This window comes from Larus michahellis, chromosome 4 (assembly GCF_964199755.1).
Source record: "Larus michahellis chromosome 4, bLarMic1.1, whole genome shotgun sequence".
In the NCBI taxonomy this organism is placed as follows: Eukaryota; Metazoa; Chordata; class Aves; order Charadriiformes; family Laridae; genus Larus; species Larus michahellis.
The window spans coordinates 51,751,782-51,773,993 of NC_133899.1; the positions used below are offsets into that span (position 1 = coordinate 51,751,782).

The following is a 22,212-nucleotide window of genomic DNA, read 5'->3' on the forward strand; positions in this document are numbered from 1 at the left end:
ATACAAAATCTTACTCTGGCATCTGCTGCCTAATCTTTGTGAAAAAGACTGCTGTCTGTGTGTAACAGTACACTGATAAGTGTTTTTATAATGGGTCTGGGGACCATGGGTGTGACAAGATTATAAACAGCAAATAATAAACATTAGGGAGCATATGCCGCATTTGTATATGTACGTATGCCTGTATGTGCACTGTAGTCCATTCTGCTTTCATTCTTGTTGTCCTTAGTATGCTTCATCCACAATTAAACTGTATGAAGTGATGAGTCTGGATGCTCAATGAATGGCTGTAAAGTAGGTGCTTACTGTCTTTGGGGTCAACTTTTATGAGAATGAGGTAACACGTGTACTCACAGCTGCATGTGGTTTTTCAGAGGCGAGACACTGCCAGTATAAAAAGTACAGGAGAAAACCCCAAAATGTAAATTAAGAATATTTTAAAAACCTGTTTGACAGAAGAAGGTGTCTGGGAACTGAGTTATGCTCAGTAGTACTGATGACTTTGCTCCTATGCAGTAGCTGGTGAAGAGACAGGAAGGGGTGATAGAGACAATCTCTAAACTCAGAAAAATCAGAGGCAAAATTCATGTTGATTTTTGCAGAAACAGTTTTTGAAGGTTCCCTACATTCAATATAGGAGAAGTCAGCAGACAGCTGGATAAGAAGAAGAAATACCCATAGCCACTCAGTTGGGCTTCGACCCAAGGGCAAAATCTCAGCCAGCAAATAGAATGAGACCTCACAGCAGAGCTGGTCAGAAAGAACTGGTGAAATCAGATGGGTTACAATAATGGAAATGAGACTGGACTCTATGAAGAGGATGATGTTGGCCCATAGAAATGTCTACCTTAGACTTTGTGATAATACAAACTTGGCTGTGCCTTGGTAATTTAGCAAGGTAAAGCAATAGTGTAGAGTTTGACTCTTCTTTGTTTGCATTATCCTTCCTTGCTGTACTCACTGAATGCCAAATTAGTGCACCCTACATGCCACAGGGCATGAAAGGCAATTACCACAAAGTTATCAGATAAAGAGACCTCAGCATGTCTGTCTCTGTGTTGTTTTCCCTGCTATAAACATCTCTTCTGCGTCTCAGGAGTGCTACTTTTGTTGCATTGCCAGTGGCAGCCAAACAAGGCAATTTATATTGCTCTGCCATTTAAATCTATTTTCCAACCAATTTCTATCTAGTGATTAACTTTCCTTATCAGTTACATCACAAAATAATTTCACTGTCTGTGCATATCCAGAATTGACTCACTAGCCAAAAATGGGATTTTTCCTGTCTCTGATTTAAAAGTATAAAACCTATGGAAAACATTGGATTTCCACTCAAAGGTAGCTTTTGAAAATTTGAGAGAAAGATAGCGTAATTTATTTTCAGCATGGATAGCAGAAATACTGTATGTTTTGTAGGGGGACACTGTGGTAAAGGCTTATGCTGAACCTAGGAAGCTACCTTGTGCTGACCTCTTTATTCCTCAGTTAAACACTAGATGACTGTGTGGGGCAGGCAAAGATGTGGCAATTTAAGATCCCTTAAGAAGCAAAAAGATGACAACTGGAGGACATCTGAAATAAATTTGGAAGAAATCTGATTTAAATCTTCCATAGTTTAACTCCACCTAGGGCTTGGACAACCTAGTCATGGCTCAGAGCTATTCTCAGCAGCTAGAGAGTGCTTGTGCTGGGTTAATATGCGAGTAGCTGGTTTTTATATGGGAGGCTGTTGAATTAGTTGTACGTTATATAACATAGGCAAGCAATGCTATTACAACATCAAATTAGGGCTAAGCCTTAGTTTTATTATGTTTTACGTTTGTTAACTGTTTAGAAGAACTTCTAGTCAGACTGCCACTGTAACAAATGCAGAAGGGCATTTTAGCTCCAAAAGTTGCCAATCCAGCAGTCAGTGGGATCAGGACCAGGGGGTGTGAATACTTGTTTGGACTGCATCTGGGCTTTTGGAGTGGCTCATTATAGCGGTAAATTGTATCCAGAAGTTCAAGACTTCTACATAATTCAGAAGACACATAGACGTAGGATTTTTGTTTTGGTAGCTGGTCAGCAGCTGGTCAGTAAGTAGAATCAAACTATTGTCTTGTTAGCAGTTCAAAGGTGTAATAAACCATTTAGTAATAATGTAGCATTTGTAGTTACAATCTACTTTTGCAGTGTTGGTACCTTGCAGGTTTAGGTGGTGCATGACACAGCTCAGTGAGTGAGAGTTTTGTATTTGGTAATACCAAAACCTAATGAAGAAAATGTTCATTCTCCAACGGTCTCCTGTTTTTTGTAAAATGCAAGTGCACTGTAATGTTTTTCTTGGGGTCAGTTGCTGCTTGCTTTTATTGTCCTGGTCTGTTGCTTTTATTTGGTTTCAAGTGGAAGTGTTTGGTTTTAAGAATAGTTACAGCCAAAGTTGTAAAAATCAGAATGCTGGAATAGATGTTGCTGATGCAGCCTTTAGATGTCTATTTTCCTCTGCCGCTGTACTCAGAGTTACGTGCATGGATTGCCCTAGTAAAGTTGTTTGATCAAGGGTCTAGCAATGTTCATGTTAATACTATTTCTAAACATCCTCCATCTCATCCACTAGCCTATCTAATAGATATGTGGTAGAAATAAAGTATTGCCAAATCTTACTTATGGTAACTGCTTCAGTGACAAAACAGTCAGTATTTTTACCTTTAGGATTTACAGCAAGTATTCCTGACACTTGCTTTCACATGGGCTAGTTTTCATCTTTCAGCGGTACATTCAGATCATCAGAACCAAGCATTATGGCTCAAGTGCAGCCAAGTTTTCATCGTTGTAATGGATATGAGCTGTTACACGAGTCATTATAGTGTGGCAGTCAAGACTCCCATGAACAGTGGTATAGATTTGAAACAAATCCGCAGTCATGGGTAATATATTGACATGTTGCTAATTTTCTAGGTACAGATTGCTAAAGTTATTTGGTGTTGATACTCTCATAATATTAATTAACCTAGACTTCTGTTCAACCAAGTATGGGCAATCCTGATTCTTTGCAGAACTGGGCAGTGGTATTTGCAGAGCAATTCAGCGTGGAGCAGTGGGAGGGCTGGAAGCAACTTGTGCTTCCATACTCGCTCCTCAGCTCTCCTCCTGCCCAGGAAAAGAGCAAGAGCAGAGCAGAGCTCCTGTGTGTGGGAGGTCTGTGAGTCTGGGGTGGGTGAGGGGGAGGGGTGGACTGCGCTGGGTAGCCTCTTCTTACAGAGGAACGGGAGAAGAAGGAGAATTGCCAACTCTCCCACCCCCCCCTGAACTGCAGGTGCCGTGAAGAGAAGCACTGGGGTTCTGGCCCTCAGTAACACCAGAGCAGCTGGAAAAATGAGGGTTAGAAGTGGAAGAGAGATCCCTGATTACACCCAAGGCCCCTTGAAATCCTAATTGTTCCTTGTCCTGTACACACAGTGGTTTTGTGGTCCTGGGTGGTATCATGATTCTGTGTTGGGTCAGGTATCAATACTGCGGAAGTGGTATTACCTACAGTAAACCCTGCTGACAGTCAGGTATTACCCAAGCTTTGCAGCTATGCAGATGAGAACAGATATGGTGCGTACGGCCAAAAACTTTGGTGGAATTTAAGCTGGTAGTGTCCTACTTCAGTTTTACAAGACGGCTAAATATAGATACCTACATACATACACACAGAGCTTTTATTTCACATGCTATGTAAGTGTAAAGAATATGACTGGAAAGCTTTTGTCTCAATTCACTGCCGTCCTTTGGTTTTGGACTGGAAGCCAACAGTGAGGTCTCACAGCGGGCAGCCTTCCCACCCGCTTGGAGGGTGTGGAGTAGAGTTTGTGCGTGCGGCTACTCTGGTGAGAATGAGCTGGTGTCTGTCCTGTTACTTATCTCTGGGCAGTCTAGTGTTCAGCTGAACTACAGAAAGGGTTTTTTTTAACCAGCTGTTGAAGAGGAAAAAGTAAACAAAAGTATTTTTCATTTGCTATGATGAACCATGGTAGGACTGTTTTAGGCAAGTACTGCTAACAGGTTTTTAAATGCCACTTAATGCCTGATCTGTTTTTAATCTGACATATAGGATATACCTACATGAGTTTGCTTGGGGATGAATGAAGAGAATCCTTACAGATAAGCTATTATCTCTTTCAACCATCTCAGTTTACCTTGTAGAGACTGTGTCTGGTTGTACAAGGTACTGTGTTTCTCCAGGGAAGTGGTGAGTGCCCCCAACTCTTGTGGAAGATGCTCAGCACGTCTCTGGAGGTCAATGCTCTTTAAGATGGGTCACTTCAGCAAGATAAAGCTAAGATGAAATTAAAAAGCAAGGGATAGAATTAACATTAGTATCATTTATATGATAGCATCTAGACTCAAGCAGCATGTTAGATCATCATGCTGGGGGTTGTTGTGAAGGCTTCTTATACTCTCTGCTATAGTTGTATATGTACAAATATATAGTCATATACACATATAGTACATATATGTGTATATGTATGTATATATAGTACAAATAAGATTATATATACAAAATAAATATATATTAAAGGAAGTACTTCAATTCCAAAAATGGAGAAATGAGCAATAAAGATAATAAATATTTCTATGAGGCTTTAACCAGAGGTTTGTGGTAGAGCTGGAAATCGAACCCAAGAACACAGAAAGAGCTCAGTTCTCCTCAGTTCCATATTCTTTTTTCTTTCCCTGGTTGCTATGTCCAGTGTCACTCAAAGATATTAGAGCCTAAAAATAATTAAAAAACCTAATTTAATGAGAATTTCTGTTTAGCGTTTTTCTTTCATTAATCTTGACTAGTTTCACTTTGGATTTCAGCAATTTCTACACAATCATATGTTGATTCTTGTTCAGTACTACAAGACAGCAGTGTTGTTTCGCTATAAGCACTGTAAAGAAAGGCAAAATTTTTCTTAAAAAAAAGTTTTGCTACCATTTGCTACCAAGCTTCCATATATGGAAACTTATCTGTGATTAAATGTTAGGTTCCTGTTATATGGCCTAACCTGGTGGTGGCTCCTCTTTAAGATCCATTACGACTGTCTTAGGATCAAAAGTGGCAGAATAATTCTGGTGCCAAACAGGAGTACCTCTAAAATTCAGGTGAATTAGATAGGATGTTCCTGAAGGGGGCTAGAATATCAATGTATCGATTGTTCAGACTTCTGACAGATTTCTGCAGATGTGAATTTACCAAAGATACTTTTGTGTAGAGCATATTTTAGCTTTTTTAATTGTTCATGACTTTTATAAACATTTGCTGTCATGAAACCTAAATTTGGGGCAAATATGACATGACAGGAAGCAGACAGGAGCAACTTTTTTTCTCTGATGACTTAGTCTAGATTCCACATGTAAGATGAAGTTTAATAGCCTGTTATCAACTTTGTGTCTTTTGCTGTCTTCCCTCCAAAATCTTGAAATGTAGATGTTTTTTTTAAAGCTGCTTTTTATTCAAGTGCTTCTGCATTCTGAAGTAATTTCGCTTTTAAAATAACTCTCCTCATCTTTTGTAAGATATTCTTCAGTACTTTAAAATATCACTGCTTTTAGGATTTTTTTCTTTTTTTTCTTTTTTTTTCTTTTTTTTTTTTTTTCCTTTTCACATGCCTGATTCCACCTGCCAGATGTTTAGTTTTGGTAGGATTGGAAATGGGTTCTGCATGTGTCTGCTTCTGTACTCTAGCATCTGCAGAAGCCGGCGGTGCTGCGAGGCCAGCAGAGGGAGCAGTGAATAATGTGATTTTTGCAAGGGCAGGGCCTGATTCTGGTTTGCGTAAACTGAAGTAAGTCAGGAGCTACCTCTGCAAAAATGGATGGAGCTTTGTGAGTCTAAAACTAGGGTAGGAGAGGGATTGAGCCTACTCCATGAGTCAACTTTTTAACAGATTTTGTTCTGTGGCAGTAATAGCCTGTTTTAAAATTGTTATTTATTAGAAACAGGATTTGATTTTGGTAGGTGGTGCCAAAGCAACAGTCCTGTGGTGTATTTAGGTCAAGTGTCAGGCAAATATTAGGTCAAATGTCAAATAACTCAACATCACAGTGTGGATGATGGTGAGCTTCATATTTGAAGAAGCTGCATGTTGCATGTCAAAGAATTTTACTGAGCGATTCCACATGGATCCTGTAGTTTCTGGTTGAGCTAGAGCAGATCTCATTTTCACCTGTTCCCATCAATCTTTATTTTTGGCACCTCATGTAGGAGAAAACAAAAAGATACCTAATTTTTTGTGACAGGGAGGGTGGATAATTTTCAGTTCTCATTTGATGTGTTAGAGTGCACATCTACACGCTGACCATGCTGAATCCTGAGGTTGGTCTATCATGTACCTATATATGTCACATTTCTGTAGTGCTTTGGAATAAAATGGAGCTTTACATTGTGAATCCAAATCTGGGAGCAGGGATGATGGAAGGTGTATTTTTTTTTGTTTGTTTGGTTTTTTTTAGGGCTAGATAGGTAATTTCAATGTGTAAGAAAGAGAAAACATTCATCATGGCTGTAGAATCCCTAAATACCCCAACTGGTTTTTTTCTATCATTTCTTTAGCAAATTGGGAGCCTCTCATGCTAATGGGGGGGAAATTTATTTTTTACCAGCCCTAGCTTTTATTTATACCAAAATAAATACTGATTTCTGCTGGGCCTTCTCTTTTGGGCTTCTTATCCAGCAAAGTACCTAAGTATTGTCCTAAATTTAAGTAGGTGTTTATTCATCAGCTAAGCCTGCAGCTTACAGATGAGTCCATCAATGCTACTGAATCGAAACAGTAGGCTCCAATTCTCCACTAATCTTGCCTTCAGATTGTTCACAGCAGGACATGGCGCCACAGGCAAGAGATACTGCTCTATGGCACTTACTCATCCAGCTATGACTTGGGTTAGAAAAGGTGACTTTCTGTCATCAAGAGAAAACTTAACAGTGTGGGACCTCCTTGTAAATCAGCTGCTTCTATTTACACACATATTTAACCAGACTCTATTCCGTCTCACCCACCACCTTTAAATCCTTCCTACAGCGGGGACCTTTGCTGGTCCAAATCTCTGGCCAGATAATGTTTGCTTTCCTCTTCTTAGTAGCACTAAAAATACCAGAGAGCCTGTCCCTTTCTGCATCCACTGATGCTGACACTGAATCATGATGTACGAATCCTGCAGTGAAAGATCTTTGTCCCATTGCCAGTCTGTGGTAGAGGTGCCAACCTCTGCATTTAAAGTCCTGCCCCACTATCACGCACTGGCATTGCCTGTGCCCCATACAGGACTACACAGCACCAGGTACAATGGAATATCTCTTTTTCTCTCAGCTTCTCAGTGTGTAAAACGGAGGTGCTAAAACATTGATCTCATTTGTCTGTCTCAGAGAAGTGCCTAAGAGATAGCTAATAAATCTTTTTAGAGAGTTTGGAAGGGGTAGGGGAGACCTTTAAATAAAAAGGAATGTACGAATAAAGTGTGCTACTTGCCAAGCCTTCAAAGTGCCAGTATTAAACATTTTGGCCATCAATATGAAGCCTTGCAAAACTGGTATGAAAGTGTACCAACTGTGGTGCAAAACCTGGGCTTACGTGTACCGGGATGGTGATGAAAAACAAGTAATTTGTTACACACCCATACATACAAATAAAGACACTCACCATAGGTGAATTGTTGAGCCAGTTTTTGCCAGGTTGGCTGTGCAGTGTAAATACTATGAAGATATCTCAAGTTTTGCACAGTGTAACTCTTGCTTCATTTTGGTGACAGATGAGCTGGCCTTCGGTACGTCATGGCTGTTGGGGCTGCGATAACTTCTCCTTCAAATCATGCACTCTTCTTGCTGGGTATTGTTGCGTGTGATACGCTGCAAATTCTTAGACTTATTCAGCTCAGTAGGTTCAAGGATGTGAGTGAGTATGTATTTTCCTCAAACAGGATTTCATGATTTTGCAGGTATGGAAATAAAACACACTCATTTCTAGAAAAGCAAATAATATTCTATAAATAGTTCAGTCAAGAAAACAAAAACATTGTTTCTGCTGCTTAACTCGGCAGTCATGCTGCTAGAATTTACAGGATTAACTTTGTGTAAATAGTTTCTCTTTCATTTGTGGGATCTGGAACAGGTCACTACAAGTATTTTGTATGTACAGTTTTACCAGAACTGTGTTGGTTTGCTAAGATTGCTCGATGAATCACCTGGGTTTACTCCTGGTTCTTGTGTGGCTGAGCCAGTTTGCATAATCAGGAGAAAGCTGCGTGAAGAAGCCACCGGGCTTTGGAACCTCTCCGGGCTTTGGAAACTCTCTGGGTTTTGATCAAAAGCCCGTTGAAGCCAGAACCCTCTGGCTCTAGTCATGAAGCTAAGGCAGAAGTAGCAACTGAAGGAGATAAGGCAATTTTGGAAACTGTTAAATCTCTATCTTTCTGAGTTCTCTGGGTCTCGTCCCTGAGAATGGGAACGCAGGCTGCCTGTGCAGCGACCCACGGACAGAAGGCTGTTGTAATTTCAGAAGCAATGCAGCCACTTGGAGGTGATTTTTCCACTGGTGTGTAGTCTCAGCTGTATTTAGTATATTTGTGAAAATAGAGTTATGATGACTTTGGAGCCAGGCCATTTTGAAAAATGTTTTGGTCACTACAGCAGGGCATTAAACTGAAGGAATGAGTTGTGCTGATGAACTCCTAGAGCCTCTACAGTGTGACTGCAGGTCATCTCTTGGGGCTTGGTCTGCAAGACCTGAGGAAATCTTGGGGGGCTCGGGCAGCTGAGATGGCATTGGCTTGAAATAACTGGGCTGCTTGAGCACGACCTTACTTCTGGCCCTGCCACCCTTTATGTGTTTTTTCCAGCCCACTGTTTCGCTCTTTTGCTTTTGGCTACTGTGTGTTTGACCTACATCTGGCTAGGACGCCTCTTTGGGAAGAGGTTTTTCAGCATGTGCCTCTTAAGCTGCCAAGGCCTGACTGAGAATGCTGTATTTCTAGGAGACATATTATTCCTACTGGAGAGGTAAAATGCTGTGGGATTTATCCCCTTACTATGAAGTTAACATTGATGTTTGTAAGTAACCATCAGGATTACTTATTTCTGAAATAAACAGGTTTAATCTTAAAAAGAGGGGAGTGCAGGTGAGATGAGGATGAGATTCTGTTCTTAGGAAAAAGGTGGCTTTGAGAGAGTGTTTTGGTGCTCCCCACGTAGGTGTGGGGGGCCTAGGAGTGGGTTGCCCAAGCAGTTCCCTCAAGGCTTGTCAGGAGGAAGGGGTATGGGAACCCCTGGGGACGCGCCAGGGGATGATACCTGGGGAAATGCTGGAACCCAGCAGATTCGTTTCCCCCAAGGCGCAAATCATCAGCTCTCCAGCAAAGGGGAGGGGCAGCTGGGAAGCCCTCTGCCCTGTAGGTGTCTTGCAGCTAGAGCTGAACCTGAACAGCTTTGCTGGCAAACCTCCTGGCACTTTTCTGTGTATAGCCAGGACTGATGCCTGAAAAAGAATAAATTGCATTGGCAAAAAGGTTTTTGTGAAGCACAAGAACAGTTTAGATGCAAGTATCAGACACAAGATCCTGGGAAATGGGTATCTTTTATCTAATTCATTGCATCTATTTTGTATGTTCATGTGAGTAATCCTGGGAGTTCTCTGGTAATCATATGAAAAAGGGTTTATAGGATCAAGTCCCCAGGGCTTAGTCTTGTAAGATGCCAAGCTGTCTAACCCCAGACAAGGAAAGCACCTGAGCTTGGGCTCTAAGAACACGAGTGATCTTTTCGTAATTAATGGGACTTGTCACATGCTTAAAATTAAATCCACATGTAAAGTACTGGGTTGGACCAGACTTGCAGGTTTGGTACTCAGCATCCTGCAAGATAGAGCCCAATAAAGTTACTGGGATATTAGATCAACCATATAGTAGAACTTGTGCAGTATTTTATAGAAGAAAATGTAAACAAAGAATAGCAAGAAGACTACGGAATGTCATTACATTCAAAATATGATTTTAAAAAAAACTTTTATTCAATTTTATTGTTCTCCTGACACGTAGCACATGAAATTGTTTTGTAGTATGAAATATTATAAAATTTAGAGCAGGTGCTATTCTTCTGGTGCGTCATATGAAGGAATCAGCAATAAATGTTAATGCAAAGTCTGGTTTGAAATCTTACAAGCCAAGCTTTAAGATTGCTGAGAGTGGAAGGGAGAGTGTGATGGTTTCCCCTTCCACATCCTGCACCTCCCACCACCTTCCTTGGTGGAAGTGTTCAGTCTGTCATTCCCATTCTCCGGAGTAAACATTTTACGGCCTCATAATCATTTTGTACCTGAGACATATTAAGTACGTTTTTACTAGATTACAATTCATTTCAATATTCCCTGCATTTTGCATTTGATTGCATAATAGTTTATTACAGGTATTTTATGCTTCAGGATTCTGATACCATTGGTGTTTGCCATGGTGTCCAGTCCCAATAATGAACTCCTTGGGGGAAGGATGGTCAATGCAATGTACGTTTGGAGGGGAATTAAGAATGGAACAGATGAATATGGCTTTTATGTGCAATGTCTTCCAGACCAGAGATTTCACTTAGGATGCACTTAGGAGCATGGTTCCCCTTAAAAAACCAAGGTAATTTAGGGCCGGGACCTTAGCAGTTGTAACTAGGTACAGCTCCATTAAAGACTACAGTGAGCAGCAATTTCCATCAGCTAAAGCTGAGGTTGTGCATGTAGGAGAAAGGGTGAAAACTTTACTCCTCTTGATGGAAATGATGCACTTCTGAATGCATGTGATTGCCCTCGGGAAGTATGGGCTTGATGTCTTAGGAACACATATGGTCATGATTAATATCCTATGCATGTCCTACAGAGCTGTAGTGAAAATCCTTTTGTTGTTGCCCTAAAATAAACAGCATCGCATGATGGGAGTAAAAGAGAAATTTTCAAAGCTGGCTCAGACAGAGTGCTAAAACTACGTTTAAACACTTCAAGCAAGTGACTCATTTCTTTGTGTTTTTGAGAGATGGTGAATGCTTTTGTCTTCTCATGATTTCCTTGGTGCAATGTCTGTGAATGACACGGTTACGGGTATGTGCTACTCTGACAAAGTGAGGTTCATGGTTATAGGGTTTTCTGGAGTGACGCTGTATTTGTAAATGATGCTATGGGTACATCTGCCATGTAATGCTCATTGCCTAAGTGAGGTAGCAGCACGGCAGGAGAACTGGAAACACAGAGGCTGTATCTGTGAGCAATGCTATAGACCAGGACAGTATTAGCAAACAAAGACACTATTAACTAAATAGAAAGGAGTCAGGATTAAGTGCTTTGTGCCTCTGAAGCTGCTATATGAAGGTTGGCACTATAAATATACTTACAATATATTCTTCCAGGGAGCTTTCTGTTAATATCTGAATGGGCAAAATAAAAAAAATAACCTCTCTCTGCTAAAGATGATGCCCCAAGTACATCTGAACTCACAGCAAGTGCTACAGATGGAACCAGAGTGCATCCAACTTTTTTGTTTTGCCTTTCAATCCTGAATCTTAATTAGTTCCCTACTGCTTTAGTACATGCACAACATTTTAATAGTCATAAGGACTTACTCCAATCCACGTTGCCATTTCCACAATTCACTCTTTCATACCAGTAGCAATTCTCCCCCCCCTCCCCCCCGCATTTAGGAATAGCGTAAAGAAAACTAAATAGCCAAGCGTGTAGCTGTAGATTGATGAGGTTGTCACACCATTCTCTTCACCGTTTTCTTCCAACCTGCACTGTGCTCTAATAGATGGATGATTGCTGGGGGAGGGAGAGAGTTAGCAAATCCCACAGCCAGATGTTCAGGGATGGACAGAGCGACCTTCTCAAGGAACCCAGAGGAGTATAACTGTGTCCTTCTGAGGGAGAAGGACACTCAGGTGCCTCCGGCTGCCTGTGTTTATCTCTCTTTTCAAAAGGAGCACAAATGGGCTCAGCATGGCTGCAAGGATGGATGTTTCTCAGTGCATCGCGGGAAATGACCAGTCATCCGTCTCTTCACTGTGGAGTCTGCCTGCAGCCATCAATCTTGTAGCCCAGCACGGCAGCTCCTTTGGCTTAGTTTGGCTCAACGTTAGATGAACAAAGGGAAATGAAAGCTGAGCAGGGGGAAAGGAGAGAAGAGCAACTATTCTCTATTTCACTTTGTTTTCCCCTTGCATGGCTATCTCTCCCTCTTCCCCATCATCAGCTATTTTCACTGTGTTTTGTAAGGTGTGGAAAGGGCCCAGAATGTACATTTTCAGGATCTAGGATTTTACAGCGTTTCTCTGTTAGCGGAGAAGAGAAAGAAGGGAGATATTGAAAAGGCATAATTCAAGGCCCAGAGCTTCCATTTTCCAGACTTTTCTGTGGAAATTTTCAGAACAACCCTGCCACAGTTTAGCTGCAGTAGGCAAAGAGAAGGAATATAATAGCTTTCCTCCATCTTGCTCTTTTTTCCCCTTGCTCTTCCTGATTCCTTCCTCAGTGCTACTTTAGTCTTTTCAGGTGTGTGCTTCATCTCTCCATTCATGTTCTATTCAAAAAGCAATCAACAGAGCCACATGATGGGGCTTTCTGGAGAAAGGTATGTACTGATTTCCAGAGCCGGGTGGCAGCTCCTATCAGCGATCGCAAGCTCACTTAAGTCAAGCCTGCTTGATGCAACAGTGCTGGGGCTGCGCAGGCTTTGCACAAGCTGCCTGAGCTCATCCAGCACCCACGGTTCCTACCGTGAAACTGGAGGTCATGCCAATATCTTCCTTGCAGTTGATGCGCAGCCCATCAGAATAAAAAACATTCAGATATGTCTCCTTGTACACTTAGCACTGAATTAACTGATTTCAGCACTGAGCTCAGATGGGCCAGTTTTTGCCTGAAATACTCACATTTGATGTCCTTTGAGCCAGGCTGGAAGGAAAAGAGGTGTGTGAATTTGTTACCTGCTGGACTCCCACAGCTAACGTTTGCTTTTTTCCACAGTGAGCTGTAATGCAGTTGCTTATTCTGTTTTCCCCTAAAATTCTTGCCTCTGGATATCATAACAGAACATGTTTGACTTATTTTGTAGAAGGCTTATTTGGAGATAGCATTGTTCCCCTTAGCACTGCCCCGCTGTGGTGTTTGACTGATTTATTTAAAAAAAGTGTGATTGTGTTTACTTTTTAATTTTCCTGGTTGACATCAACGATCTAAGCGTCAGGTCTGAAAGAGCCACTTTCCCCTGCAGGACTGTGGTCAGAGATTTCTCTCTCCCACTTTTCACTGTAGGCAAAGAACTGAGATCTCCCAGGCATTCACAAAGCTTATTAGGAGATTTCAGGGTCCAACTAAGCACCGACAAGGAGCAAGGGAACTCTGTAAAAGCAGATATTGGACATAGAGATATCTGAGGAGTCTTTACCTGCTTTCAAATCAAATGTGCCGTCCGGAGTGAATAGACTTATGCCAAGATGGGGAAAATTTATGCCATCATGGGTTTAAAGACCTGCTTTGCTGCTTGTGCTGAGGTGGTTTTTTTTTTTTTTTTTTTAATTTTTACCATAAACCTAAAGCATAAACCCTCAAGGAAAACATTTGTTTAGTGAAAACCAGTTTCTCCTCCCCCACACCTTGTGTGAGCAGGCTTTACAAGTGGGCACAAGACCTTCCTGAGTGGGGATATTCAGGAAATTCTTTTGTATTTTCTTTACAAAATAGATAGCAGCCTTTTCCAACCTGTGCATTTAATTGTACCCCTTATAGAATGAGTGGTCATATTTTCTGCTGCTACCCATTTTGCCTCCCTGCAAATTCTGAAAAAGACAAATCTTGTTCATGTTGTCATGAGGCAGCCTACCCCAGATGGCACATCTGTGTCTTGGGATGCCCTCTGGCTGGCCTGTTGGCAGGCATTCCCGTGGCTTTGAAGGTCACCTTGTTTACACCTTGCCTTTTCCCCCCTCCCTGTTCAGAGTCTTGCTGAGCCTGCAGGCTGGGCTTCACCATCTGCATTTTCTCTGGTGCCATTAATCTTCCTGTTTACCATTCTGTTATTAATTCTAGAGTTCACCTTTTTGTCTAAACGCTTTATAGGCCTCTTGGAATTTCTTGCCTTTTTGTGGCAAGAGATCTGAGCATTTCAGTAGATGATTTGCTTTGTTCTTTCCCATTTCTGAAAGGATACCTACTAGCATCTCATGCCATTTTTCTATTACAAGGCTTCCCTCTTATAATAACATTTTTCAATTATATAGCTTCACCTGTCAGATGCATCTTACCGTATAAGTAAATATTATCCTCATTCCTTGGAATTTGTGAATTGGCCACTGAAATCTGGTATCTGTGGAAACAGTCTTGATTTTTCAGTGTTTTTCTTGTCTGGAAAAAAAACAGTGTTTAAACCTGGCTTTGTGAGAACCTGTAATAACACCTTGCATTTTTGGTGCATTTTATTTGAATACCTGAATGCCTATGAATATTAAACAAGACCTACCAAACCCCAGAGGATAGATGAAGACTATCTTCATTTGACAGATGATGGAAAAGCAGAGGGTACCTTTGTTAGCGTTTGGCCCAAGACCACATGGTGAGACAGCAGCGATGCCAAGGGCAGTGTCTAGGATGCTTGTTCCCTATCCCATCCTAAAATCATTGCCACTTTGCTGTGGCCTTTCTGTTCTTCAGTGGTTTATGCAGGTTTGGTATTTACTGAGCTGGGGATGCTGAACCAGCTCTGCTTGGCGTGGCCGACTTCTTCACACGCCGTGCCATGGGGATGTGGCTATGCTGCTTCCCAGGCCTGCCTGGACTGCAGAGCACTGTCTTCCTGCAAGTGGGAGCTTTGCAGACAGAGATGCAGGATCGGGACCAGGACACCTGTATTCTGTCTGAGCGGTGCTAATAAGCCCTGCTGCATCCTTGCTGATGCCTTCAGAGCTGACTGGGTGTCTCTGCCTGCTCCCTAGCGCTTTGGGGTTAGGAAGGGTCTCATTAAACGGAGTTGCTGCATCATATGGGCACGTGGAGCCAGCCGGAGCTGAGCACTGCACTCAAGCAAATAACGCCGCTCAGTCCGGAGCATGAGAAAGCGCAGAGTAGGCTCCCAAGAATCATTGCAGGACTCAGATTGGCTTTGGCAGGTTTATCAGCTCTGGCTTAGTGCCGTCTCTGCTAGGCCCAGACTGAATTAATTGGGATGCTTGTGCACTGCAGTTGAGAGATAACTGCATTACAGAGATTTATCTGTTACTAAAGGTATCCCCTCCACTGTCCTCGATAAGGAAGAGGAGAAGCTATGCAGAATCTCACAGAATTTGCAGCAAGGTTACAGCATGGCTGGTTTTACACATGGTTTATGTATGAGCTTGCATTCAGTATGAGTGGTTTTATGCAGCACTGTCACATATGGAAATGGTAGAGGTGATTTCAGTGGAGGTCTACTCCCTGTTACCATTTGCAGAGTGTGCGGTGTGGGGGTGACGGGCCCTGCTGCGTGGTGTGGGGGTGACTAGTGTTTGCTGATAGCTGCCTGGTTACTGGACAATAATCAGATTCCGGTTCTTCTGATGCATCAAAAGGCCCACCGATCTTTGTGAGTGTATCTATATGACCACTTGCAGATAGGTAGGCCAAGTTATTCTCTTACTCCAAACAGGCCAAAAGCCCTGTTAGGCTGATGCAAAGCCCAAAGGAATAGACTTTGTACTCAGGAATTTTCTCTAAATTGTAGCAGTTACCCCACCAGCCTCTGTCCCTCGATATTGCCTACAGTGTTGCCTGATGCTGCAAAAGTCCTGGTGCAGTGTGAGCCCATCTAGAACACAAATGCAAGAGTGACAGGAACACAAACTGGTGCTAGAATAATGTTATTGAATGGAGATATTCCTTCATGATTTGAGCCCTGAGAGTAGTTACCTGATCTAGCACTTAGCCTGATATTGTAATTTGGCAGTCTTTGAGAAGCAGTTATAGTATATTATATGTGACAATGATTTATATCTGTGCTGAGAAATAAATCTGTAAAGAACTTCCAAGAGACAACCGACAGGAGGGCTGTTTTTTTTTTATTGAGAGATTTTATGGAGGTATTCTAGTCTGCCAAAGAAATACAGCTGCTTGTAAAGCCCACATTTTGATGATGGGTTAAACTAAACAATGCTTAACCTTATGTTTGAGGGCCTCTGCTATTTTCTGCAGCCTTATTTCTCCTTCCTGTTGTGTTGTAGCCTCCTGAGGTGTATTTTAGCTAGGGCCTGATAGAAGCTTTCCATTGGATCCTGGTCTTAAAATTCAAAGCAGTCCTCTGATTTTTCTGCAGTTTACGCCCAGGCTGAAGAGTGAAATTGTACAGTTCCCCCATATCATAGCTTCGTCTGCCTTCTTCCATCTCTTCACTTTCTCCCCCTGCCCCCTGCTACCCCCCATCCTCACCATGAGACTAGCAGCTTTGCAGGAAGAGGTGCTAGGGAGACATTGGGATTTTCCAGTCTCCCAGTGCTGCCTAGAGCAAACCTCAGTAGTACCTAAAATTTGCAACAAGTGTTTACTAAGATTCATTGGGGAGCTTTATAGGATGCCATGGCTCCAGCCTGAAAAGGAGTTTTCATTTAATTGCACATAGTGCTCCAAACTGTTCTTTCCACACAAAATGGTTTGTTTCTGAGGAAACAAACACTCTTTTGTTTTCAAGTAATCTTACTTCTAAAACTGGTTTGTCATTCTTTTTGACTGGATTCTTTTTCTCACTGTGACCCTGTTTACCTTGAGAGTGCCATAACATACATGAAGGTGGAAGTGTTGGGGGAGACTGGAGTAGTTTTACAATCTGCAGTAGAGCCATGGCTTTATTGCTTATATTAAAAATAGAGTGAATTTGATGTTTACTAGTCTCTAGGGGCATTTGTTTGGCTTTATGGACTCATTGTGAGAGTCTGTGTTATCAGTGGTGTAGTCTCATGGGAGGCCCAGGGCTGGGCTGGCAGGAGGTCCTGTGGACCAGGCTTGGAGAGGATTGTAAGCGTGGGACTGGCACTGACAAGTTTGCTACAGATGGGTGCTGAGCTGCAGTAGTGTTGGGAGAAGAGGCTGGGATAGCAGGGACTGTGGAAGGTCAGGATTAAAGCATAACAGCAATAACATGAGCATCTGCCCCTGGGATAGCAGGAGACGGTGCAGTGAAAGAAGTGTTTTGAAGATCCAGATCTGCAGGAGGAATGAATGTCTGTGCTGCACTGTGCTGGCAGAGGCATACTTATGAAAAAAGCCTGCAGAGTCATGCCTTTACCTTTACCTGGTTCTGGTCACTGCTGTGAATGCATCCATTCCAAGGATGGTAACAAATCACTGTACTGGCCATAAGCATAACAAGCAAGCAAGCAAATAAGCTAAGAAGAATCTGGTTGTGTGTGCACAGAAAAGCTACAAAATCCAGTATTCCTGTAAGGCATTGTCTCCTCTTCCTTTCTTAAGGGATTCCATCCCCCCTGCCCCCACCCTTTGCACTCTAACGCTATATTTGTGCCTTGGAGATGCGGAGATGAGCGTATGATGGATGGATGGATGCTGCTTGTCTGGGTTTTTCACCACCATTTCCCCTGGGGCACTCTGTCTGCTGGCAGAGAGCACCATCCCAAAAGATGGTATCTTTTGCAAACTCGACAGCTAACAGACAGCTTCTCTCTCTGCATATTTCCCCAAAGAAGAGCAGGCTTAATCTGGTTTTTATATGGCATATTTCATTATAATCTTTTTGACTTCCCATGTTCCCAATACACCATCATAAATAAAACGCTGGGGGTGGGAACAGCAGAGATGCTGAGACTTCACACTCTTGTGACACTGATAGATTCTCATTTTAAACTGTCATGGGATTTAATTGCTTGCTGAGCCACTGCACTGCACTTTCAGACACATCCTGCCACATCCTCTTAATGAGCTTAGTGGCTGCATTCGCTCAGCAGTAGTTCTGTTTGCTGTGAATTAGGTGGCTTTTTTAGACCACCTACATGATTTTAAAGAGGTAGTGGTTGTTAAGGTAATATCCTTGGATTTATCCATCTTAAACAGCACTTCATGGACTCTTAATATATAGTTTCCTCTGGCACTTTTCATGTTCCAAAAAACCAGCACCAAGAAACAAACCCGCAAGGATCTATGTGTGCAAAGTCAGTGTTTGTCTAAGAGGGTTTTTGGAAGCCGGATTGCTTTGGTTTGCATAGTAGCTGTCTCTGGCGTGATAGATCATGCTGGAACTCACCCAATAAGTATCTCTGTTCCCAATTAGAACTGGAAATGGAGCTGCTTACGAGTGCACAGAGATGATGGCTTGGGTGGCAGCTGCTACTGTGGAGATGGAAATGATCCATTGTAAAACAAATACATTGCACTGTATAGAAAAAGGGATGGTTGTTTTTAATTTATGTTTCAAAGAGACACAGAAAAGTTGCTTAGCTCCCAATGCGTTCTAAACCAAATGTAGCATATTTAAGGACAGGAATTTGCAGCTATTTTGGTGATGCAAAACTTGAAAAAGCCCACCATTTTGTAGGATTTATGAAAACGTGCTTCTTTTGGAGGCAGCAGTTCAATAGAAAACAGATACCGGAATGATGCTGGCATGGGTGCTCGTTCAGATTTTACCACCACGGTCAAAGGACCTTGATAAATAGAGAGGTTGCTGCACTGAGCTGGTAAGCAGAAATAACCAAATAACCATGTTAGTTTAATCACTATGAAAGGGACTCTGCCAAGTTAAGAAACATAAATTTTAATTATATGCACACACACATACTTGAATATATGCACAACATTTAGCTGTGACACCAATAATACTGTGGTTTATTAAAACAGGAAGAATTCTTAAGTAACATTTTATTTTTCATTGATGTTTTTTGTTGATTTGACACTTCCATTTTGTATGGTTCTGGCTATTTCCTGTATCTCCTACACTAACCAGGTGCTATTGTAGTTGCAATACTAATCAAAAGGAAATTTATCTACAAACCTTCTTAAAATTTTCATATAAAAGAGTAAGCTTTTAGATATAGTGCTTTTACTAGTAGTTATTACTTGTAATAAAGATTATGTTCTCTGAAATTGCAATGTCTGAAAAAGAGCTTGTAGTACAAACTAGGAGTTGCAATAGAAAGAATTTGGAACAATTAGCGGGTAGCAAATGTTATTACCTATATTTAAAAAGGATTTGGATGTGATTCAAGGATTTAAAGACCCATAAATTCCACATGAACATTTGAGAAATTGATTGAAAAGGTAATTAGGTATAAGCAGTAAAGCACATGGGAAATGATGATATAGGAGGTTCTAACTGACTACTTTTTTATTTCCTACCAAGGAAAAGCATGTCTCACTACTTTCTTAAAATTCTTCACGTGACATGTAAAGAACTAATGGATAAGGGTGTTGACAATTTGCTTGGACTTTCTGAAGAGCTTTGGTATGTAATAGGCCTCCAAAGAGAAAGCATTGTCTTTGATCAAGAATAAATTTGATCAAGAAATAAATGATTTAGAATAAAAGATGAAATAAAGAACAAAATGAAACAAAGAACTTTCATTATGGAAAAAGACTAACAGCTTGTGCGTCAGGGTTTGGTGTTTGGTCCAGTGTTGCGTAATACAGTAATGAACAAGCTGGAGAGAGGGAGTACTTTGTAAACTACAAAGATTTGCACATAGTACAAAGTTATTTAGAGCCCTTATGGCCAGGGAGGTCTGTGTGAGCCTCCTTGGGTAGATTGGAATGTGCTTGGTGAACGGGCAGCGGGATGGACATTGTCACCTGTGTGTTGAAAGAATTACTTATGGGAAGTTCTTCTTCCTGTCACAAGGTCCCTAATTTTGTTTAGTATGCAGCTTGGACACTGCAGGACGCCGCCTGACTGGTAATATAAAGAATATTGTAATGCATTAGTTTAAATGGGGGATGTGGCTTCATCTGAAAACATCCGGTGCAGTATTGGTCCATCTTGGGAAGATTATTGAAGAATAAGAGGGAGTTCAGAGGTCTGACAGGACAAAGCCATATGGAAAACTTCCCACAGCAGAGTAATAAGAAAGATTGTGACTGTTTGTCTTCAAAAGGAGAGGAATAAACAGAAATGACAAAAAGGTTTGGCCAGGAACTTCTATTTTCCCTGTCTCATAGCAAGAACAAGGGGCAAGCAATAAAGTGAACCACTCCTTCTTTCAAACCATAGTTTAACTGTTGAACTCGCTCAGATGGGAAAAAATCGAGGGCAAAAGTGTATCAAAATTCAGAAAGGGCTGGGCTATTCTGTGCATTTCCAGAAGAGTCAGATTTAGGATAAGTGGAAGCTATACTGCATTTATCCCTCAGGACTGACCTGTTGGAGATCAGGATGAAATTTAGTATTAGGGTAGATTATTTTCCTTGCATTTCTCTCCTGACAGACCCTCATACCTTCCTCTGCAGCATCTGCTGTGACTGCATAGTATAGCACAACAGAGGCTAGTTTGGGGTCACAGCTTAATTTCTCAAACCTAAAAGACCATCTTTGGCCTTGTTTGAAGCTTCTGACGTTGGCTGGTGCCTTCATAAGCGCAACAGTGGGTGAAACAGACCCCGCTTTGCTTCCACACAGCAGTTCCCATGGTCTGGGCAAAGCCTTGATCTTTCCCATGAAGACTACATTTCAGGCATTGAGTTGGCTTCTCAGTTTTCTTTAGGCTACAGGCATAAGAGAAAAATATACTTTTCTAGCTTTTGTGGGAAAATCCTGGAGAGTTAAATAGGAAAGAGTAAATTAGGGATTTAGTGGAATGAATTGAATGATCCCTAGTAGTTTTTAACTATTTCTTTAGGTTAACTGAACCGTCGTTTAGATTTTTGGAGACATTTTTCTCTGAGGATTAGAAAAGTGGTATGGAAACATAATTTCCTGTCTTCATTACTGTGTCCTTTACAGGCGAGCCAGGAAGGACTGAATTCATTACAAAAATCAAATTCCTTACTAAGAGGTTGTCTTTGGACCTTTGTAGGTTTTATACTGTAAACTTTACATTCCAGATAAGATAGCGTCTGCCATTTCCCACTTTCTAGAGCTACTTAGGAATGAAAATGGACTCCTAGAAGCTACCACTGGAGAAGAAAATGAAGGAGTTGAGTAGCTGTAAGCTTAGCAGGCAGATGGGAGGCAGCTGCCTTGAGTTTCTTTTCGCTGGATTTCTTGCTCGCTAAGTATACTTCTTGGTGACTCAATCTTCCCATCAGTAAACTGGGAATAAAAGTATTACCTCACACCGCCTTGTCAGTGGGATGTTAAATTTAATAATTAAAATATGATCTGAGAGTTTTGGTTGAAAAGTCTCCTGGAGTGTTGCGGGTGGGAAGCAGCAGCACCACACAAAACAAACATGCCTATTAAAGACAGCTGCCGGTTTCTGACCTTAAAGCCTACCTTTCCCTCTGACTTAATGTTCAATATCTCTGGAACAAGCAGGAAGTAGTTTTACTTTCATATATATGTTTTACTTATCCCTCACCCCTTTCTTGCTCATTCCCTTTTCCTAATATATTCGTTTTCTGAGTGTATCGGTATCCAGAGACAGGCATAGCTTGTCACGGTGAAGACATGTTTGTTTCCGATGCCCTTGAGCTTGCTTGAAGCTTCTTCTGCTGCTGAATGCATGATGACCCCTTGGGTTTTGCAGTCTCACAAGGTTCTAAATACAAAGCAAATACCCTTTTGCACCTAAGCACAGGACTTTGAAACCAAGCCAAGCCCACAGCCAGAGATGATTATGGAGGTTCCTTAGTGACTTTAGATTCAAGTGTTGGGATTTGCACATAAAACAAGTCTAAAATCCCTACTTTCTATTGAAATGTCTGGATTTGGCATCCAGAGGGAGGTACTAGGAGTTCATACAGAGAAATTCAATCTGTATGATTCTCTGTTGACTTCTCTGTCTTTTTTATAGCTCAAGTAAGGGAGAAGATGGGGAAGGTGGCATAATGGGGTGTGTGTGCAGAGCTTAATGCTGAAAACAGAGGCCTGATTGAATAGACCTCCTTGTGATGAGAAGGGGGATCAATTCACTGTTGACCCCATCCCATTGTGTGGGTTGTCCTGGGAGTTTCCTTTGAAAATCCCAGTGGTTTGGGTTTTCTGCATGGTTTGTACTCAGCCTTTCCCTCCATGAATAGAATAGCTTTTGCTGGAATTTTTGCTGGATTTTCT

At 41.6% G+C, this 22,212-nt stretch overlaps 1 protein-coding gene across 8 annotated transcripts in view; it reads left to right on the forward strand.

Annotated features, from left to right (window-relative positions):
- DPF3 (double PHD fingers 3) overlaps positions 1-22,212 on the forward strand; it is a 169,080-nt gene that overhangs the window by 78,335 nt on the left and 68,533 nt on the right. The gene's annotated exons all lie outside the window — the stretch shown is intronic.